Genomic DNA, 23,130 nt, shown 5'->3' with positions numbered 1-23,130 from the left:
ATTTGTTAGTTTTGATATTAAATATTTATCTTTTGTATTTTAAAGGGTTTTTATTGATTTAGCAATGCAAACTTACTTGTTTCTACAGTGAGTTTTGTCCCCGTTCCAAAGATTATCTTTTGAGCAGCATTCACACATGTGCTGAGTCCAGAGCAAAAACCATTTTGCCTTGTTTGAAGTGTGGTGAGCTTTAAGTAATTTTTAATTTATTTTTTTTTTTTTTTTTTTTTTTTTTTTTTTATCAAATAAATGGTCTATATGCAAGCACTCCAACAACCTTAGGTGTAATCACATTAGGGGTTTTGGTGTTGTTTGTGCAATAATATTTAGTATTATATAGTATTATATTTTCTTCAGTACTATTTGTATTAAAGGTAATGTAAAAGAATGGTGACAAAAATGAACTCACTTGAATTAACAGTTAATTCCGTCCCAGAACCAAATGTGATCTTGCCATATCCTTGATTCACACAGCATATAAACTCACTACAGTAACTTGTGCATGCTAATGCTAAGAAATGTTGTATGAACATATTATATATCTGTTACACTGTCTTTTTATAAACTTTGAACAGTGCAATTTATGCATTAATGCAAGCTACTTTTCGTAAGAATTAAGGTGGTAGAATAAATTACAAGAGATTCTTACGTTTCATATTTGTCGAACCAAAAATATATAAGTAAACAGAAATAGAATTTTTGAATAAAGTTACTAAAACTGGTGGTGTAAAAATAATTTAACTAGCAATAATATAATATAAACATGAAAGATTAGCTATTTCATTAATGTTTTTTGTAAAGAATGACAGTATCATTTTGTCAATAACTATGCTTATTTGCATTAACAAACTACCTAATAGCATTCAAGTTTACAAATGTTCAGACTTACTTGCTTCTACGTTGAGTTTTGTCCCTTTACTAAAGAAAATCCTATTGGCAGTATTCACACAGCCACTGAGCATGCACCGAAAACGTATAGTTCAAACAAGCCATATTTAGTTTCATATTATGTTACAGAGCATAATATAAAATATTATATCATAAAATAAAATAAATAATATTATAGAAACATTGTAGTTTGAATAAACTATGCTTAAACATTTTTTTTTCGTATTAGTAATGTGGAATCATATTATATAAGGAGAAGGAGTAAAAAGTGATTATTATGAATATTATTTGTTTTTTTTTTAATTCTACTTACTTGATTGTATGACAAGATTCGTTCCACTGCCAAAGAAAATCTTTAACCCAGTATTCACACAGTCTTTAGACATGTGCTCAAAACTCTTGCATGTTTTGTTTTCTTATTAGTCAATTAAAAACAAAATTTGCATTAATCTAAAAGTAGTCACAAAACTGTGAATCAGATATGCCATTCTACATCTAAATAAAGTCAGTAACTACTAGATAAAATCTTATACATTTGTTTTTAAATGCCACAATAGTTAACTACTAAGCGCTCACAAACTTACATAAAACTTTCATATTACAATAATTTTTAATATAATCTAAAGCGAGAGCCAAGAAAAACATAAAAGAATACATTTTTCAATGCTCTGATTAATACTCACTTTGTTCAACTCTTAGTTTAATTCCTGAACCAAAAATGATTTTCCAGTTTGTTGTCACACAACAAAAGCATTGTGCACAAAAACTGTATCTATAATTGCCATGCAAGTGCCATTTTTTTTTTTGCAATCTCTTTTCTTTCTGCTTTGATTTTTTACATTGATTATAAAAGGTATGAAGCTAATTCAACAAAACAAAACAATAATCAAATTCTAACTTACTCTGTTGTATTATGAGTTCTGTTCCTTTGCCAAATATTGTTCTAACTCCATCAGACACACATCATCTGATCCCATTACAAATAGCTAATGTTATCTGTCTTTTTTCGTTCATTGAAAAAAGAAAATCTAGAAATTTACTAATACTAAACATGTACTTTTATGATAACAGAAAAAATAGAAAGATATAATAGAAAGAATACTTTTACATTTTTTTTTATTTTAGAAGTTCAACAATTGAACTGAATTGAACATTATAACGATATATATTTTCATACTATAGTGTTAGTAAAAAGCCTGTATAAAAACAATAAAATAACTTACTTGACTGAACAATTAATTTTGTCCCAGATCCAAATGTTATCTTTCCAAATCCATCATTCACACAGTATATGTAGTCACTACATAAACTAGTGTACTACTGCTAAGATGAAGTGAACATATTCTTCATTATATTTAGCATAACTTAATTCTCGTTATACTAAGGTTTACACTGATTTTGACAGATCTCACCAAGTTAATTAGTAGGTTCTTTACTTTCCATTTAATTAATAAATAACCTGTTTTGCACTGAAAACTTGTTTTAGTTTAGTTTAAATTCATGAGTAAGAGAAAATGTTTAGGAAAAAGTTATTTGTTTTGCCTTTTATTTAATGTATTTTAGAATCTGTTTTGGCTTTTGTAGTCACATTTGATTATTTCCTTAATGGACTCTAATAATGGACTCTGAGAAACTTTTACAAATTAAAAGTTGATATCTGAAGACAAAAAAATTTGACTTACGTGCAGTGACAACTAATTGGGTCCCTCTTCCAAATATAATCTTATTGCCGGTATACACACAGCACTTAACCACAAAACAAAAACTGAATGTGCTATGAATGCACTACTGAGCCATCAATATCAAAATCATACGACAGAAATACTTGTGTGTAGGCAAATATAACATGAAAATTAAAGTTTACTAATGTACTGGGCACTATACTCACTAATTTGAATTGTCAACTGGGTCCCAGCTCCGAATATAACTTTTCCTATTCCAGTTGATGTCACACACTGACATACACTCCATCAATAATTTATCGTCCCTATATAACTGACACTCTGTGATACTACCAATAATAAATATACTGTGCTGAATTGTGCTATAGAGTAATTTTTAACGATTTTATATTGAATCATTAGTAATTAGATGTAACAAATTAAATGATTTACAAAAAATAATGAGCAGTATGGTAATTATTTAAGTTTAAATTAATTAAATTTAGCTGCTTAAAAAAATGCTTCTTACTGGATTCCACTGACAGCAAAGTTCCACTTCCAAAAATGAGTTTGTTTGTCCCATCATACACACATTGCTCAAGCTCTCAACAAAAAGGGAACCCCAAGGGTCCCAAAAAAAATGTTTAAAGCTCCAAACTTATTTTGTTATATATGAGGATATATTATATTATAACCATATCCTTGATTTACTTAGTGAGGTAAAGTGTCATTTCTGAATTTGAGTTCAATAATGACTGTTTAAAAACAGTTTTCAAATCATTTTTTACTGTTTGACTAATAATGTTACTATAAGCTTTACTTGTAGATATAGTATTTGTTTGAGTTCATCGTTTCCATAACAACAAACACCCAAAACAAATGGACATTATTTCCAACTAAAAAACTAGTAGTTAAAATATGATGAGAATAAAGTTATGTACAATGGCAACATTCTTTCATGATGAGACTTCGCCAAAATATAAACGGGTTGGACATACATTATGTTTTTTGTTTTTTTTTTGTTTTTTCTCTCTGAATGATCTCTCTAAAGGCTTTCTATAGAAATCTCTATCGATTTCCTTTTCAAATATCAAAGCATGTTGCATAAAATTACCAGTTGAATAAAGTGTTGTTCAAATGCATATACATTTATAAGATATTTAATCCGACTTGATATACATATATCAAAAAAATATTAAAAATTCATGCAACAGTATAATAAAGTAATTAATCCTTGTCCAAAAATCCTTGTCCAAAAATGATCTTTTTTGCTGCAGTTGTCACACATTGCTATAACCTTAGGCAATAATCTATTGATCCCAAGCCAATGTAGCACATGGTGCGCGTTTTTGAAAACAGTTTTTGGAAGCTTAATCAAAGTCAACAGATATCTGACACTTTAGATCTACTTTTACAATTATATTTCAGTGTCAATTAGTATCTCAACCTCTCTAAATTGTACTGAAATTTAAAAATACATTTTGTCTTAATATAATATAAATTAATCAAATGATTTTTTATTCAGTTTATTTCATAAAATTAAACTGTAAAAAATAAGTGGACTTAGGTTAAAAGAACAAATAAATTTGATAAAAAAAAATTCACTTACTTGATTCCACAATAAGCTGAGTACCATTTCCAAATATTATATTTAGTCCAGATGTCACACAGTTATTTAGTTAACTACAAAAACGTACGTGACTTTGAAAAACTGTTCTGTATTACTTTTTGGAACATTATTACTATAAATGATGTCAACTTAGTTGAATTGTAAATGCAACCTACAGATTACATTTGTCTTTATTCATTAACATTACTTACTAAAACTACTGATTTAAATGTTAAATTACAAAGGATTAGTATTCCATTATGTATCCACTATGAATTTATAGAAAGAAATGTTTTGGTCTTACGAGATTCCACAATTAGCCTTGTTCCAGCTCCAAAAGTGATCTTGTTATAACTCACACACTAATAAACACCTCAGCATAAACTCTAAGCACTGTGATATGGTCAGTTTTGATTATCTTACTGATAAACTACTGAAATTTAAAATGTGACTTCTAAATTCAAATCGAACTTCACAAATGGTAATGGATATTATTCATACTTTAAGACACTATACTGATCACATTAGAAATGCCATTTGCATTTTTAATTATTTCACACTTCACTGTTTTAAGCTTCAATGATGTTTAAAAATATTTTATAATTATACAAACTATACAAATCGCACTGTACTTACTGGAGTAAACATGAAGCTGTGTTCCCTGACCAAATATGATCTTGTTGTCGTAATTCACACTGTGTTAAAAACCAGAGCAACAACGTCTGGATTCAACTGCAACATGTAGGTGCTCATTATTTCTACTTATATTCTTGCATTAAAATCTAATATCCTATGAATTAATTTACAGTCTACAAATGCTGTCTTCTGGACACAGACATATAAAATAAGAAATCATAAACAGCCTCTTACTTGCTTCTACATGTAACATTGTCCCATTTGCAAAGATGAGCTTGTCTGCACCAGTAGTCACACAATATAAAGAATCATCACAAAAACAACCTTTGTTATGATTTGGCTAAATTTATCAAATACAAACATTTTCTTAGTTAAAACTTCAATTACATGCTCAGTCGCTTTAATTGTAAAAAAAAATATATTATTAAATATTTATTTTATCAGTGTTTACATGTTATCAGTGTTAACTGTTTAAAGACCTACTACTTTCAACTGTAAGTTAGCTAGAAAAAAAAAGTATAATATTTAATATAACTTGCAAAACTGATATGACTTTGTACATTACAGGTATATCGTTTAGAACTTTTTAACATAATACTTTGATAGCCTACTTAGTGGTAAACTAAGATATTATTCTTATTATAGTAAGTGATGTGGATTTTAATGTCTGTTTTGCACATCTAATGATATACTGATAAATAAAAAATTGTCTTACGAGATTCAACAGTCAGTGTTGTTCCATTTCCAAAAATGATCTTGTTGGTTTGATAATTCACACAGCCATTCTTTTATCATTAAATGGTTTAAATTAGAAATTGCTGTGAAATATGTAACGAGTACTATAAATGGATATAATAGCAGAGATAAACAAAAAAAGTTATTTGTACTCACTGGTTTCAATAGTTAACTTTGTCCCTGCTCCGAATATAATCTTAAAGTTTGATGTCACACACTGCTTAGACCCTCAACAAATTCAATTTTGAACTGCTTAATGGTTTTAATTAGCAATTGAAATATGTAACGAGTACTATAAACAGAACAAATGATTGTCCTACTTGGTTCTACGAATAGTCTTGTCCCTGATCCAAAGATGAGTTTTCTTGTTGCATCATTCACACAGTAGCAAACATCTTTACAAAAAACTTTTCCCCAGAGGCAACAAGGATTCTGTTGTACATCATTATTTTCACAACAAAATTTAAAGCTTTGATCAATTGCAGAATTTTATTTATTTTTAAATGATCTATCACTGTCGATTACTGTTCGTTACTTTAAAATCCTTAGATTTGTTTAGTTGTGATAGTCTTGGAGGTCAAATTGTGTTGCTATGAATGTTACCATCTATGTACATGTGACTTACTGATAAAGACTTGATCCAAAAGTCATTTTGGATTGTCTTTTAAAATATAAATTAGCCAAATTCATTTTTGATTGTTCACTTTATCAAATTGAAAGTGCAGAAATAAGTGGACTTAAGTTAAAAGGTGGTTTGAGTTTGATAAAATAAATTCACTTACTTGACTCAATAATAAGTCGAGTACCATTTCCAAATATTAGCTTTACTCCAGTTGTCACACAGTTATCTGGTTAACTACAAAAACCTGGTATGTGTCATGACTTGGAAAATGTTCTCGGAACATTATTTCTATAAATGATGGCAAATTAATTTTACTTACCACAGATTAGTGTTTATGACTAAAACTTAGTAATTTAAATGTTTTGCTATTCTGTTATTTCATACATGAACGTTTTTGTTATTACTCCGTTTTGTCTGTTTTTATTCATTCTGTTGCGTAACATTCCGTAACATTTTTAACTTTTATTCTTGAACTGTTTATGCAGTTTAGATTTTAAGTTAAAAGCAAAACAAAAACGTTGTTAAGAAGAGTATTAACATTGTATTATTTACTGTATAAATTAATACTGTATTAATTATTGCATAACAAGATGATTTCATAGAAAGACATTTTTTGGTCTTACGAGATTCCACAGTTAGCCTTGTTCCAGCTCCAAATATGATCTTGGTATAATCCACACACTAACAAACACCTCAGCAAAAACTTTAAGCACTGTGATATGGTCAGTTTTGATTTTCCTACTGATAAACTTCTGAAATTCGTAAATTAGTTTTATTTCTTTGTTATGGTTTGTCAGATTCAATGATATTTTTTACTATTCAGGACTTTAGCACAGAATGTGACTTAGTTTTCAAATCGCACATCACAAACATTAATGGATGTTATTCTTACTTTTAGTAATATTGTAATATTGACACTACTATTGTTAACTTAGAAATGGCGCTTGCATTTTAAATAATTTAATACTTCACCGTTTAAAGCTTCCAAGATATTTAAAATATTTTGTCATTATACATTCATTAATATACATTTTTAAGTTCTTATCACTCTAAAAATTGCACTGTACTTACTGGTGTAAACATGAAGCTGTGTTCCCTGACCAAATATGAACTTGTTGCCGTAATTCACACTGTGTTAAAAACCATAGCAACAATGTCTTGGATTCAACTGCAGTGCTTAGGCACTCATTATTTCAACTTATATTCTTGACTTAAAATTTAATATCCTATGAATTTGTTTTCAATCTACAAATGTTGTCTTCTGGACACAAACAGAAGTATAAAGTAAGAAATTATAATCAGCCTCTTACTTGCTTCTACATGTAACATCGTCCCTTCTCCAAAGATGATCTTGGTTGCACCAATAATCACACAATATAAAGAGTCATCACAAAAACTACCTTTGTTACAGTTTGGCTAATTATATCAAATACAAACAACTCTTTAGTAAAAACTTCAGTTAAGTGCTCAATTGCTTTAATTGTAATCAGAAAAATATTAAAACTTTATTTTATCAGTGTTTATATAGCAATACTATTTAGTAAAGGCTATTTCAAACTATTTTCAATCGCTGGTTAAGCAGAAAATATAATAATATTAAACATTATTTGCATATTTAATTTAATATAGGTGGATTTTTATTCTTTTAACTTTTTATTTTACTTTTACTTAAGACTGATATTTAGTGGTAAACCAAGACATTTTAGTGTTTGTTTTGCACATGTATGATATACTGATGAATAAAAATAGTCTTACGAGATTCAACAGTCAGTGTTGTTCCACTTCCAAAAAAGATCTTGTTGTTCTGATAATTCACACAGTAACAAACACTCAGACAAAATGTTCTTGTGGAGGCCTTCCATTAAGTACTGTAGAGTACAGTGCGATTATGTGAATGTGATAAAAGACTTGATTGCATTTTGTTGCCTATTAAGAAATAAAGATAATTTCATTAATGATATTTTATACTGTGTATTTTTATACTGCGTCAACATCAATGTGTCAGTGTCAATGTCAATGGTTTACTGGCACTTCTTTTTTTATTTCATTTTACTAAACTATGTTAATCATATCTCATTATTGTAAAATTTACACAAAAAGACTCTTACTTGATTGAACTATTAAAGTTGTTCCTTGACCAAAAATGATCTTTGTCCTTCCAGCAGCATCCACACAATAGAAACAGTCATAACAAAAATGTGACCAGTTTACCAGGAACTGGGGCTAAAATGTGTATTATGCTGTAGGTGCTGATAACAAATTGTAAAATGTTTTTATTTTAATTATATTTTAGGGAATGAGATTTATTCTAAGAGTATTTATTTCAGTATTTTAGCTCTAATTATCTTGTTTACTACTAAGTAAGCATGTCTGTTTGGATGTTTATTTTAAATCGAACATTATCCATTTTCCTGTAAATTAAATGTTAATGCGTTTGAAGTATTTTCAACTTCAACACATGATACTCATAAATACTGAGAATGTCAATAATCAATATCCAAAAAAATGTACTTACTGGAACAGATATTTATCTGTGCTCCCTGACCAATTAAGATTTGGTCATACATCATAGTGTATCAAACACCAAAGTAATAACTATTGTTAGGCTATCTAAAAAAACAATATTATCTGGGATCTTACTTGCTTGTATGTGTAGCATTGTCCCTTCTCCAAACAAGATCTTTTCAACCCCCATATTCACACAACAGAAATATCCCTCACAAAAACAAGCTCATTAAAGACTCAGTAATATTTATCATTCTATGTACAAACCACTGTTGTTCCATTAGTTAAAACTACATAACAGGAATCATTTAAATATAAAAAAGTAGAGATGATAAAATTATCAAGAGAGATGTTTGTACTCACTGGTTTCAATAGTTAACTTTGTCCCTGTTCCGAATATGAGCTTAACGTTTGATTTCACACACTGCTTAGACCCTCAACAAATTCATGTTCCCCATTTTGAACTGCTGCCATTGTCATTGTTTTATTATTAAATAATATCATTTAGAAATTGCTCTGGAATATGTACTGTAAAGAATACTATAAATGTATATAAAACAGAATAAACAGTTGTCCTACTTGGTTCTACGAATAGTCTTGTCCCTGATCCAAAGATGATCTTTTGTGTTGCATCATTCACACAGTAACAAACATCTCTTCAAAAAACTCTTCCTCAGAGGCAACAAGGATTTTGTTGTACATCATTATTTTCGCAACAAAACCCAAAGCTTTGATTAATTCCACATTTTGATTTTTTTTTAATGATCTATCATTTAGCTACTTTTTTTAATGATCTATCACGTGTACATGTGACTTATTAATAAAGACTTGATTCGAAAGTCATTTCCGATTGTTTTAAAATATAAATTAACCAAATTAATTTTTGATTGTTTACATCATCTAATTAAAAGTACAGAAATACATGGACTTATTTTTTTAAAAGGTGGAACGAGTTTGATGAAATAAATTTACTTACTTGACTCAACAATAAGTCGAGTTCCACTTCCAAATATTAACTTTACTCCAGATCTCACACAGTTATCTGGTTAACTACAAAAACTTGCTATGTGACTTGGAAAGGGTTCTGTATTACTTCTGGGAACATTATTACTATAAATGATGTCAAATTAAGTTGAATTATAAATCAAACAGACATTATGTTAGAGTTTATTAATCAAATTACTAAAACATACTACTTTAAATATTAAATTAAAGATGTTTTGCTACTCCATAATGTCATAAATGACAGCCTATCAATCCATTCTGTCTGTTTTTATTCATTCAAGTTTTCTAGCTTAAGAAAATATGTAATACTAAAAAAATTGATGTTGAGAAGAGTATTTAAGATTGTATTAATTACTGTAAAAAATTAACACTTTATTAATTATTGTATTAATAAGATGAATTCATAGAAAGAAATGTTTTGGTCTTACGAGATTCCACAATTAGCCTTGTTCCAGCTCCAAATATGATCTTGTCATAATTCACACACTAACAAACGCCTCAGCAAAAACTTTCTAAGCACACTGAAAGTTGTGAGATGGTCATTTTTAATTATCTTACTGATGAACTTCTGAACTTTGTAAATTATTTAGTTTTGTTTCTTCATTACACTTTGTCAGATTTTTTTTTTTTTTGACTTTGACTTTGGTATAGAATGTGATTTACAGTAGAATTCAAATCGGACATCACAAACAGTAATGGATATTATTCATACTTTTAGTAAAGACACCATATTGGTCACTTAGATACTATTTTTTTTAAATTATTTAACATTTCACTGTTTTAAGCTTCCATTAAATATTTTATATTATACATTAATTAATATACATGTTTAAGTTCTTATCACTTTAAAAAATGCTATTGTACTTACTGGAGTAAACATGAAGCTGTGTTCCCTGACCAAATCTGAACTTGTTGCCATAATTCACACTGTGTTGAAAACCAGAGCAACAATGTCTGGATTCAACTAGAATATGTAGCATTAAAATCTAATATCCTATCAATTCATTTACAATCTACAAACAGAAGTATAAAGTAAGAAATCATAATCAGCCTCTTACTTGCTTCTACATGTAACATCGTCCCTTCTGCAAAGATGATCTTATTTGCACCAAAAGTCACACATGTAAAAGTCCCCTCACAAAAACTACCATTGTTATGATTTGGCTAATTACATCAAATACAAACAGCTCCTTAGTTATAACTCTATATTAAATATTACTATATTAAATACATTAAAGTAAAAAGAAAAATTATAAAATTAAATATTTATTTTTATATATGTTTTCATATTAACACAGGTTAGTAAAGACTTAATATTTTAAATCACTGGTTAGGCAGAAATTATAATAATATTTTATATTATTATAACATTAAATTTGTACATTAAACATAATACAGGTGGCTGTTTACTTTTTTACTTTGATTTAAGGTAAGACAGATATTTAATGGTTAATTAAGACATCATTGTAATAACAGTAATTAATGAAGATTCTTGGGTCAGTTTTGCACATTTATGATATACTGATAAATAAAATTGGTCTTACGAGATTCAACAGTCAGTTTTGTTCCAGTTCCAAAAATGATTTTCTTGTTCCCATAATTCACACAGTAACAAACACTCAGACAAAATGTTCTTGGGGTCCTTTCATTAAGTACAGTACAGTAAAATTCTGTGTAAATTATAAAAGACTTGACTGTGTCTTGATGGCCTATTAAGAAGTAATTATAATTTTATGAATGATATATTTTTTTAAGTTTATATTATGTCAATATCATTGGGACTATTCTTTTTTATTTCTTTTTATTAACCCATGGTATTAATCACATCTCATTATTGCTGAATTTATGTAAAAAATGCAACTTAAAGACTCTTACTTGATTGAACTATTAAAGTTGTTCCTTGACCAAAAATGATCTTTGTTCCTCCACCAGCATTCACACAACACAAACAGTCACAACAAAAATGGGACCAGTTTACCAGGAATTATGATGTAGGTGCATCATAGGTGAATTTATTGTAATTATATTTTAGGGATTGAGATTTATTTTAGAAGTACTTATTTCAATATTTTTAGCTCTAATTATCTTGTTTCGGAAACAGTCTAAAAAGTCTGCTTGGATGTTTATTTTAAATGGTCAAATACTGTTGACTAAAACTAACATTATCCTCTTTCCTGTAAATTAAAGATTAATGTATTTGTGTATTTTCAGCTGCAGCATATGATACTCATAAATACTGAGAATATCATTAATCAATATCCAATAAATGTATTTACTGGAATATACATGTATCTGTGTTCCCTGACCAAATATGGTTTGTCTTATGATTTAAAAAATGTTTGTCATACATCATAATGTATCAAATACCAAAGTAACAACCTTTGTTAGGCTACCTGAAAAAACAATATTATTAGGAATCTTACTTGATTGTACATGTAGCATTGTCCCTTCTCCAAACAAGATCTTGCCAACTCCTGCCTTATTCACACAATAGAAGTAGCCCTTACAAAAACAAGCTCTTTGAAGCCTCAGTAATATTTATTTTCTATGTACAACCACTAGAATTGTCTAAATATAAAAAAGTAGAGAATAAAATATCAAGATTTTTGTACTCGCTGGTTTCAACAGTTAACTTTGTTAACTTTGTGTCATTTAGAAATCACTGTGAAACATGTCCACACTAAAGAGTACTATAAATGTATATAAAACAGAACAAAAGACTGTCCTACTTGGTTCTACGAATAGTCTTGTCCCTGATCCAAAGATGAGTTTTCGTGTTCCATCATTCACACAGTAACAAAAGTCTATTCAAAAAACTTCCTTAGAGGCGACAAGGAAACTGTTGTACATCATTTTTCGTAACAAAATCTAAAGCTTTGATCAACTGCACATTTTGATTTTTTTAAAAATTATCTATAACTGTTGAAGTTACTTCAAAAGCCTTTAATTTGTTTAGCTGTGATAGTCTTGAAGATCTAACTGTATTGTTATAAATGTTGCCATCTATGTACAGACTTGTTAATAAAGTTTTGATAAAGTTTTTTTTTTTTTTATCTCTGAGTAAATTAAAAAGTGGTATTAAAAACAGAAACTAAAAATCTCTTACTTGATTCAACTGTTAAAGTTGTTCCTTGACCAAAAATAATCTTTCTCCCAGAACCATCCACACAATAGAAACAATCACAACAAAAACATGGCCAGCTTATAATGATCTAGAACTAATATGTTTGATTTGTGTTTTCAATATAAATCTAAGAAATATTTAATTAAAAAAAACATTTTAGGATTTGAATATTCATTTAAGATGACTTTTTAAAGTAATTTTTTTAAGTATTTTTTTAACATTTATTTATTGTTAATTGTAAACTATTTTATTGTATTTTTCTCTACTTAAAAATACCATTAAATCTCTTACTTGACTTTACATACAAAGTTGTCCCTTTTCCAAAATGAATCTTCCAAGTCCCATCATTCACACAGTACCTTACCTCACAGCAAAAACAGTTTCATTCTCAAAGCCTTATTTATTTATTTATTTACTTTTATCCTAGAACTATTTAAATATTTAAAATGAAATTTCAGTTCACCTTTCTACACATAGTCTACATCTATACTGTTTTTTTTACGGTATCAACATTTTTATTTACTTTTCACATGTATATGTATATTTTATATAGTTTTATACAATGGTACAATATTAAATGTCTGCAATGATAAATGTGTAATGCATGAAAATGGTCATGATTTAAATACTCACTGTAATCAACATTCAGCTTTGTGCCTTGACCAAATATTATTTTGTCAGCAAGTGTCACACAGTAGTGCAAACCTTGGCAATATCTCATTCAGTTTTGGCAATATAATAAGGCCTTTTAATTTTATACCTAACACACAATTATGTTCAAAACAATTTATATCTGAAATCTTGAATTTCTAAGATTTCAAAGCAGCTATAAATTTCATAAAGTGTTTTACTGTCCTAGAATAACTATACTCATATATGGTACTTCAGTAGCATTGCCTTGACTTGAGGGTCAGAATCATATTGTGAAAAGATGCAGTGAGCAAATTTACTTTTATAAAGCTTTTTACTTTGTCAGTTAATTGTAATAGCGTCTGTACACTTACTTGAATGAACAGTCAATGATGTTCCAGAGGCAAATGTTATTTTGTCTCCTGAATAAGTCACACAGTAGCTAATGCCTCAACAATTACTTAAGAGTGCTTCAGAATTATTAAAATCTATACACAGAGCAAAAAATATAAAAAATGAAAAAGAAAAGTTTTTTTCGAACTGTAAATAAAACAGAGTAGGAGCACATTTTACAGTAAAATACTGTTTTAGTATTTTCGCTTCTTTGCATTTGTGACATTTACCAGCAATTTCTGACTGAAAACTGTTTCAACACCAACATTTTTTCAGTGTTTTAGTGTGTTTTTCTGAATAAACGCATGTGTCAAATTTAAACAAAACTCTTTTAAAAAGAACAAAATTCAAAATGTTCATGTAAAAATGTGTCCACCGTAAATTTATATTTGGAGCAGGATACTATGTGTGCTGGTCTACATTAATTGATGTGTATTTCTGCATTAGACATTAGTAAACCTTGCAAAGTTCAAGAATATGTCATGCTATTCATTTTGTGGTTCAAATCATTTAAAAAATCAAGAGAAAGGTTTTCAGAGATTGAATATACTATCTAAAACTAATCCTAATCTTCAAACCTAATCTGAGACCAAAGACAGATTTATTGAACAATATTCATCATTAAGCAATAGACTTACGTGAATGTACTATTAATTTTGTTCCTATTCCAAAGATAACCTTATCAAGTCCTCCAGATTTCACACAGCTAGAAACTTCATAACAAAAACTATTCAGAATGAGGAATGTAGAAATTTATCAATGTGACTAAAGAAAAAAAAATAGTCTAGTTGAATTAAAGTTACTGCCACTTTGATTTGGAAAGGAATTTTTTTTTTAACCTACAAACACGTTACAAAACTACTTAGGGGAAACTTATTAAACCTCAGAAATCATATGGGTAATATTCTACTTATAACCTAAAGTATGATATCTAAAATAAAATTTTGATGAAACAGCCTGTCTTAATGATAATTTTGTTACAATTTATTACAATTCTTTTGTAAAAAGTTTGTTCATTTATTTATCACTTACTTGCATTAACATGAAGTTTAGATCCAGAACCAAAATAGATTTTGTTGTCTCCACTTCTAGTCACACACTGCAGTTCCCCATTGCAATTACTCTCACCCACAAAACACATTTTCTATATTCTACATTTTTGTAATTACAATAAAATGTATATTTTATATAAATGATAGCTAGATTCTGGGGAAAAAAACTTTCAGAAGAAAAACAGCTGGAAGTATTTTCCTTACTAAGTACTAATGCATTTCTAAGTACTGCTGAATTTGTACTTTTCTCATTTAAATTTAGAAATTCATTACAGGAATTATTGTTGACTTACTTGTTTCAACAGTAAGTCTGGTTCCAGAGCCAAAAATGATTTTACGGTTTCCACTTGCAGTCACACACAGCATTTCCTCTTAGCAATTACTCTACATGGTCACAATTTTGAACACATTTGAACTAAGGTTTTCAAAATTTTGCAAGTGCACTTGAAAAATTAGGTGCAATTGCAGATCTATTTATTTTATATAAATTATCCTGATTGTTAAAGATTAAAAAAAAAATAGTCTTGTAATATAGATCAAAAAAATGACATGAAGTTTGGAATAACATAAAATACAATTTGATGGAAGATACGGATCTTGATACTCACTTGTGTGAATTTCTAATTTTGTGCCAGACCCAAAGATTAGCTTTCCATATGCACTTCCAGAATCCACACAGTGCTAAACCTGATAACTAGAATGCTCTACAGTGGACTGTTTGACTCTTACCAAAATATTTAGCTAAATATGTACGTATTATGAAATTAAGGCCACCAATATTTAAGCAAAATGTACCCTCTATTGTATTTTAAATAAAATACTGTGGATTAATCATTGTATGATAATTTATAGCTTTTTCAATGGGCGTCACCTATAATTTAATTTGCTAATACAACTTCTTTCGTATACATTCTTTCTTTTTCTACATCATTTTACACTTCTTCTTGTCATATTTAAACTATTTTAACTACATCCAACACCAAACTTTTTTCAGTGTTTTAGTGTGTTTTTCTGAATAAACGCACATGCCAAATTTGAACAAAACTCTTTTAAAAAGAACAAAATCCGAAATGTTCAAGTAAAAAACAAAGGAGCAGGATACTATGTGTGTTGGTCAACATTAATTGATGTGTATTTCTGTATTAGACATTAGTAAACCTTGCAAAGCTCAAAAATATGTCATACTATTAATTTGTGGTTCAAATCAGACAACATTGATCAAGTGCACTTACTCGGTTCAATTGTAATTGTGTGCCTTTTCCAAAAATGATCTTGTCCAATCCCACATTCACACAGCAGGAAGCATCATTTCAAAAATATCAAGAGAAAGGTTTTCAGAAATCTAATAAAGTCTTTCAAACTAATTTCAATTTCCAAGCCTAATTTGAGACTAGTTTTATTAAACAAAACTCATTAGTTCACACAGCAGGAAGCATCATTTCAAAAATCTCAAGAGAAAGGTTTTCAGAGATTGAATATACTGTCTAAAACTAATCCTAATCTTCAAACCTAATCTGAGACCAAAGACAGACTTATTGAACAATATTCATCAGTAGGCAATAGACTTACGTGAATTTACTAATAATTTTGTTCCGTTCCAAAGATAATCTTGTCAAATCCTCCAGATTTCACACAACCAGAAATTTCACAACAAAAACTATCCAGAATGAGGATGTAGAAATGTATCAAGATGACAAAATAAAAAAAATACTAAAGTGTAGTTGAAATAAAATGATTACTGCCACTTTGATTTGGAAAGGAATGTTTTTTACATATATATATAATAAGAAACTGAAAATGCTGTAATGATATTTTGTACTATACCTGAATTGACAGTAAGTTTTGTTCCTTTCCCAAATATCATAGGTTTTGCACTGTTAGTCACACAGAGTTACACGCCTTTACGAAAACTTAAGATTATTAATAAACCACTGTTTTATTAAAGCCTACAAGAACTTATAAAGATTGGTGTTGCACTATTGAGAACTCAACTAAATTTAAAAATGCATTTTTAATGGTACATTTTTGTCTGTGTGTGTGGTTATTTGTTGTTGGTTATTTTTCAGAAATGTAGCTGAAATGCTAAAATCCTTTGTTTATATCAAAATTTTATGTTTTTGTTGTTGTTAGGAAGATTAAGCACTACCTGCATTGATGGTAAGTGTTGTTCCTTTTCCAAATATCACTTTCCATCCTCCAATCAGTCACACAGTTTTACATCACAGCACTAAAACATACTAACTACTAATGGGAAACATCCTAAACTTTAGACATCATGTGGGTTAATGCTTTACTGAGTCCTGCATATCGGGTCAGTTTTTTTTTGTTTGTTTTTTTTACTTTTTTTATTTTAACAGAAATTAAAACAAACTTACTTGTTTCAATGATTAACTTTGTTCCTGTCCCAAAGATAATTTTGTTTGTTCCACTTCCATAAGTCACACATTATTACACTGCACAGCAAAATCTATCAGACCTGACAAACAGGACTTACAGAACTACAGATCCACATTTTACAAAATCAGGATATTAGAAATTATTTTACAAAATCAGGATATTAGAATAATTATTTTGATTATATTTACATTTTAAAGATGTTTAAAAATTATTTTGATTGGTTTTTTTTTAAAAATGTAAATAAAATACAAAAATGTGAAATTTATTTATTTAATTTGTTTTTTTACTAAAGAATCACTATGGGTGAAAAACTTATTAAACTTCAGAAATCATATGGGGAATATTCTAATAAGAAGCTAAAGTATGAAATGTAAAATAATATTTTAATGAAATGGACTTTGTGACTGTCTCAAAGATAATTTTGTTAATTACAATTCCATGTTTGTTAATGTATTTATCACTTACTTGTTTCAACATGAAGTTTAGTTCCAGAACCAAAATACATTTTGTAGGTTCCAGTTCTAGTCACACACTGCAGTTCCCCATTGCAATTACTCTACACTCACACTTTATCTATATTCCAATAAACTGTGAGGATTATACATTTTTGTAATTACAATAAAATTTATATTTTAAGATGAGTTCTAGATTGTGGAAAAAGTTTTAGACACAAAAACAGCTGGAAGTATTTTTCATTACTTACAGTGTTTCTAAGCTAAATTTGTACAACTTTTCTCATTCAAATTTAGAAATTCATCACAAGAATTATTCTTGACTTACTTGTTTCAACAGTAAGTCTGGTTCCAGAGCCAAAAATTATTTTACGGTTTCCTCCACTTCCAGTCACACACTACATTTCCTCTTAGCAATTACTCTACACACTCACAATTTTTTCAAACATTTGTATAAGGTATTCAAAACTTTGCAATTTTGCACTTGGAAAAAAAAAGATTTTTAATAAAACAAAAATAATAGTCTTATAATATAGATCAAAAAGATGACAAAGTTTGAAATAACGTATGAAAAACAAATAGATGGAAGATACGGATCTGGATACTCACTTGTGTGAATTTCTAATTTTGTGCCAGACCCAAAGATTAGCTTTCCATATGAACTTCCAGTCACACAGTGCTAAACCTGATAACTAGAACTATCTACAGTGGACTGTTTGACTCTTACCAAAATATTTAGCAAAATATGTATGAATGTATGTATGAATATTATGAATTTAAGGCCATTTTTTAACAAAAATGTATTAATCTTTTAATTAAATTTTGTATAATTTTCTTTCATATATTATTTTTCAAATAACATTATTTAGATTAAACATTGTTACCTCCAGAATTTAATTTTGTATAATGGTTGTTATATACTATTTATTTGCATTTCACACTTCTTCTTGTCAGACTTTAACTATTTTAACTACATCTATCATGAACTTTTTAAATGTTTTTTTATATGCCTTTCAAAGTATGAATATTTTAATATTACAATTCTTAAAAACAAAACCACTTACTTGCGTCAACAAGAAGATTTGTACCTTGACCAAAAATTAGTTTCCCTCCAAAGTTATTAGTCACACAGTGCCAAGCCTTATAACATTTTCTGACTGCTCTTCCATTGTGCTCTTAATCGCAAAAACCATTTGGAAAAGTGCACCAAGAAAACTTTGTGTTTATCCAAAAAATAAGCTTGTATACACTAGATGTAGTTACAATACATAATTGTTTAAATTTGTTTTTTAACATTCTTTGATAACGAACACATTTCCACATATGTATATCCATAACTGTTATTGACTATGAATTTCAGTTTAACAAAATTATGATTTTTTTTTTGAGTGTTGTATTATTGACCTTCTTTAAGCACTTACTTGTATCAACAACTAGGTTTGTGCCTTCGCCAAGTATAAATTTCCCTCCATAGTTTGTTGTCACACAATGCTGAGCTTCATAACAATTTCCATTTTCATTCTGCTTCCTCACCTAAAGTTCTTCTAATATTTTTTTATTAATGTTTTTAAACATGTTTATTTATTTGCATTTACAATCAAATTATTATTATTTTTTACTTTGAATTTTTTTTTTTTTTTTTTTTAGTTACAAGATATTGTAGAGATAAGGAAAATAAATTGGGAAATATATTATTGCGCCATACCTGACTGAACTGTGAGTTTTGTTCCAGTCCCAAATATAATTTTACCACCTCCAGTGTTAGTCACACAGAATTATATAGCAGCACAAAAACATCTCTGACTTCAAACCTCTGTAAATATGTATTTTGCCACATGCAGCTTGTATAACAATAACTCAGTAATAATAAAAATGATTTATATGCATTGATACCTAAGAGACACATTAGATTAATCAAAATCAACATCCTTCATAATGTAATTAATTAAAGTAAAAATGGTTGTTTTCTTTCTTACTTGTTTCGATGATCAATTTTGTGCCTGTCCCGAAGAATAGTTTATTAACATTAGCTCCAGTATTCACACAGTATGTGACTACAGAGCAAAAACTAATTAGCCTTGGAAAAATAAGACTATTAAGGTTAATGATCACTGTTTGTGCCTTACTCTAAAGATATTTTGCAGATTAAGGTTACACTAAATGAATGTGGATTGTTAAATTAACATTGCACAGAAACATGGGAAGAATGATTATTTAATTTTTTAAGGGCTATATTAAAGTTAATTAATATAGAAAATAAAATAAATCACAAACACCATCATGAACATGAACTGGCATAATTTAACTTGAGATAAATGTACTTTTCAGAAGTTCTTCAGCAAAAGAGCTAGCAATTATTTTTCAAAGACAAATAAAAAACTCTCAGTAGTCAGAACTGTAGAAATGCCACGTATCTGTACAAATAAACAATAACAGAAACAAAAAGAAACTTACTTGTTTGAATTTCTAGCTTTGTGCCTGTTGCAAAAATGATCTTTTGTGCACCTCCAAGATTCACACAGTACGAAACAACACAGCAAAATCCCTCAAACTATAATAACTATAAGACTCTAATTTAACCTAACCAAAATAATACACATTTTCATGCATACAATTAATGTTCTCGAATATTATTCTAATTTTACAATCCAATATGTTTAATATCTAACTCACTATCATATTAAATTGGTATAGATATACTACTTTAAAACATACCGCTTTATACATTAATCTATATACATCCAACAATTTTTTTTTTTTTACAAATCACTTACTACTTTCAACGATCAGTTTGGTTCCAGAGCCAAAATGGATTTTCCAGCTTCCTCCACTTTGAGTCACACACTATATTTCATCTCTACATTAACTTCCTCAACAATATTCTGTACCTCTGCCACTTAAATAATAAAAGAAAGCTTAAAAATTTTATTTTTAATTCTTAATGTCTATGTTGTATTCATTCCTTATGTAAGGCAGGGTAAAGGAAACCAGGTATAATTTGTTTTAATATCTTAAAACTTTAACAAACCTAACACATATGACCATCCCAGTACTACCTTTAACCTAAAATGATTATTGATGCCATGTTAAATGACAGATCACAAACGAATTATAGATTTACTGTCGTTATTGCTTATGTTATTTCAGAAACATTATGTTTGGAACAAAAGAAGCAAGATTAAATAGCAACAAAAAGATAATCAGAACACTGATAATCATAAACTTACTTGTTTCAACTATCAATTGTGTGCCTTTCCCAAAGATAACCTTGTAAAGTCCACTTCCAGAAGTCACACAATGCATGACAACTAAGCTAAAACTACCTGACCAGAAACTTAATTCTCCTTAAACAATCTTAACGACTAATATGACAACTTGTAAGCAATAAGGTATATTAATTATGCATATTAAAGCACAGTAATAAATCTTAGTAAACAGCACACTGGTAAATTACCATTTACCATTTTACCATCATATACCGTGAATGCAAATGTTGTGTTTCATAGCTCTTTACTAATGTCAAAAACAAACAAACAAACAAACAAACAAAAACACTTACTTGTTTCAACTATTAACTTTGTGCCTCTCCCAAAGAAAAGCTTGTTAGCACTTCCAGTAGTCACACAACATAAGACCACTAAGCAAAAACTACCTGAAAGATTTTTTAGGCAGTAAAAGATTAATGTGATAACTTGTCGTGGATCAAGGCTATTAAATACGCATTTTAAAGTGCATGACATTTGGTATAAAAGCACATTTTGCCATTTTGCTAGTATACTGCATACATGCTTAAATATGCATTAGTTTCTCTTAAGGACTACGTATGATCAACGTGTATTTTATTCGTACCTTAATATGCATTACTGATATGTTAAAAAAGTTTAACATCTTTACTCTCCTTTTAGCCTTTAAAACACTTACTTGTTTGAACTATCAGTTTGGTCCCAGAGCCAAATTGGATTTTCCAGCCTCCACTTTGAGTCACACACTATATTTCATCTCTACATTAACTTCCTCAAAAATATTCTGTACCTCTGCCACTTAAATAAAAAAGAAAGTTAATGTCTATGTTGTAGTCATTTCTTACTGTAAGGCAGGGTAAAGGGTACCAGCTATAATTTGTTTTAATACCTTAAAACTGAAAATCCTACACATATGACCATCCCAGTACTAACTTTAAACAAAAAATATTACTGATGCCATGTTAACAATGACAACTTATTTATAGATTTACTGTCATTATTGCTTCTGTTATTTCAGAAACATTCTGTCTGGAACAAATGAAACAAGATTAAATAGCAACAAAAAGGAAATCGGAGCAATGATCCGATAATAATAATAAAGATGATAACCATAAACTTACTCGTTTCAACTATTAATTGTGTGCCTTTGCCAAAGATAATCTTGTAAAGTCCACCTCCAGAAGTCACACAATGCATGACAACTAAGCAAAAACTACCTGACCAGAAACTTAATTCTCCCAATCTTAATGATTAATAATGACTAATCTTAATGACTAATATGACATCTTGTAATTGATAAGGTATATTAAATATGTATTTTAAAGCACAATAATGAATCTTAGTAAACAACACATTGGTAAATTACCACTTTGCTGGTATATATACACCATAAATGCAAATATCTTGCTTCATACCTCTTTACTGTATAAAAACATATTTTATACCTCTTTACTAAAAAAAAACACTTACTTGTTTCAACTATCAACTTTGTGCCTGTGCCAAAGAACAGCTTGTAAGCACTTCCAGAAGTCACACAACATAAGACCACTAAGCAAAAACTACTTGAAAGACTTTCTTAGGCAGTCAAACATTAATGTGACAACTTGTCGTGGATACAGACTATTAAATATGTATTTTAAAGTGCATGAGATTTGGTATAAAAAATTTGCCATTTTGCTAGTATACTGCATATGTGCTTAAATGCGCATTAGTTTCTCTTAAGGACTACATTTAATTAACTTGTGTTTTATTTGTTCCGTAATACGCATTAATGATATTTTAAAGTCTTTACATCTTTACTCTCCTTTTAGCCTCTAAAACACTTACTTGTTTGAACAATCAGTTTGGTCCCAGAGCCAAAATAGATTTGCCTGGCACCAGATGAAGTCACACAATAGTATTTACCAAACCAATAACTTTATGCTATGGTAAAACACTTCTCAATTTGTTAATGGCAAGTTGTCTTACTATATACATTAGTAATTACAATATAATTAAGCTATTAGGACATTTCACATACTTTTACAGTAAAATGCTGTAAGTGTACAGTTTTTAGAAGTGAGAAAAACAAACATTTTAGAGTGAAAAATCTAAATTGACAACCCCAGAATTCCTTGTGTGACACTTTTTTTTAATGGTTTTCACTTTTTTCCTTATCAATTATGTACATTAGTATTTT

This window comes from Labeo rohita, chromosome 2 (genome assembly GCF_022985175.1).
Source record: "Labeo rohita strain BAU-BD-2019 chromosome 2, IGBB_LRoh.1.0, whole genome shotgun sequence".
In the NCBI taxonomy this organism is placed as follows: Eukaryota; Metazoa; Chordata; class Actinopteri; order Cypriniformes; family Cyprinidae; genus Labeo; species Labeo rohita.
Note: the sequence above shows the minus strand (reverse complement) of the source record.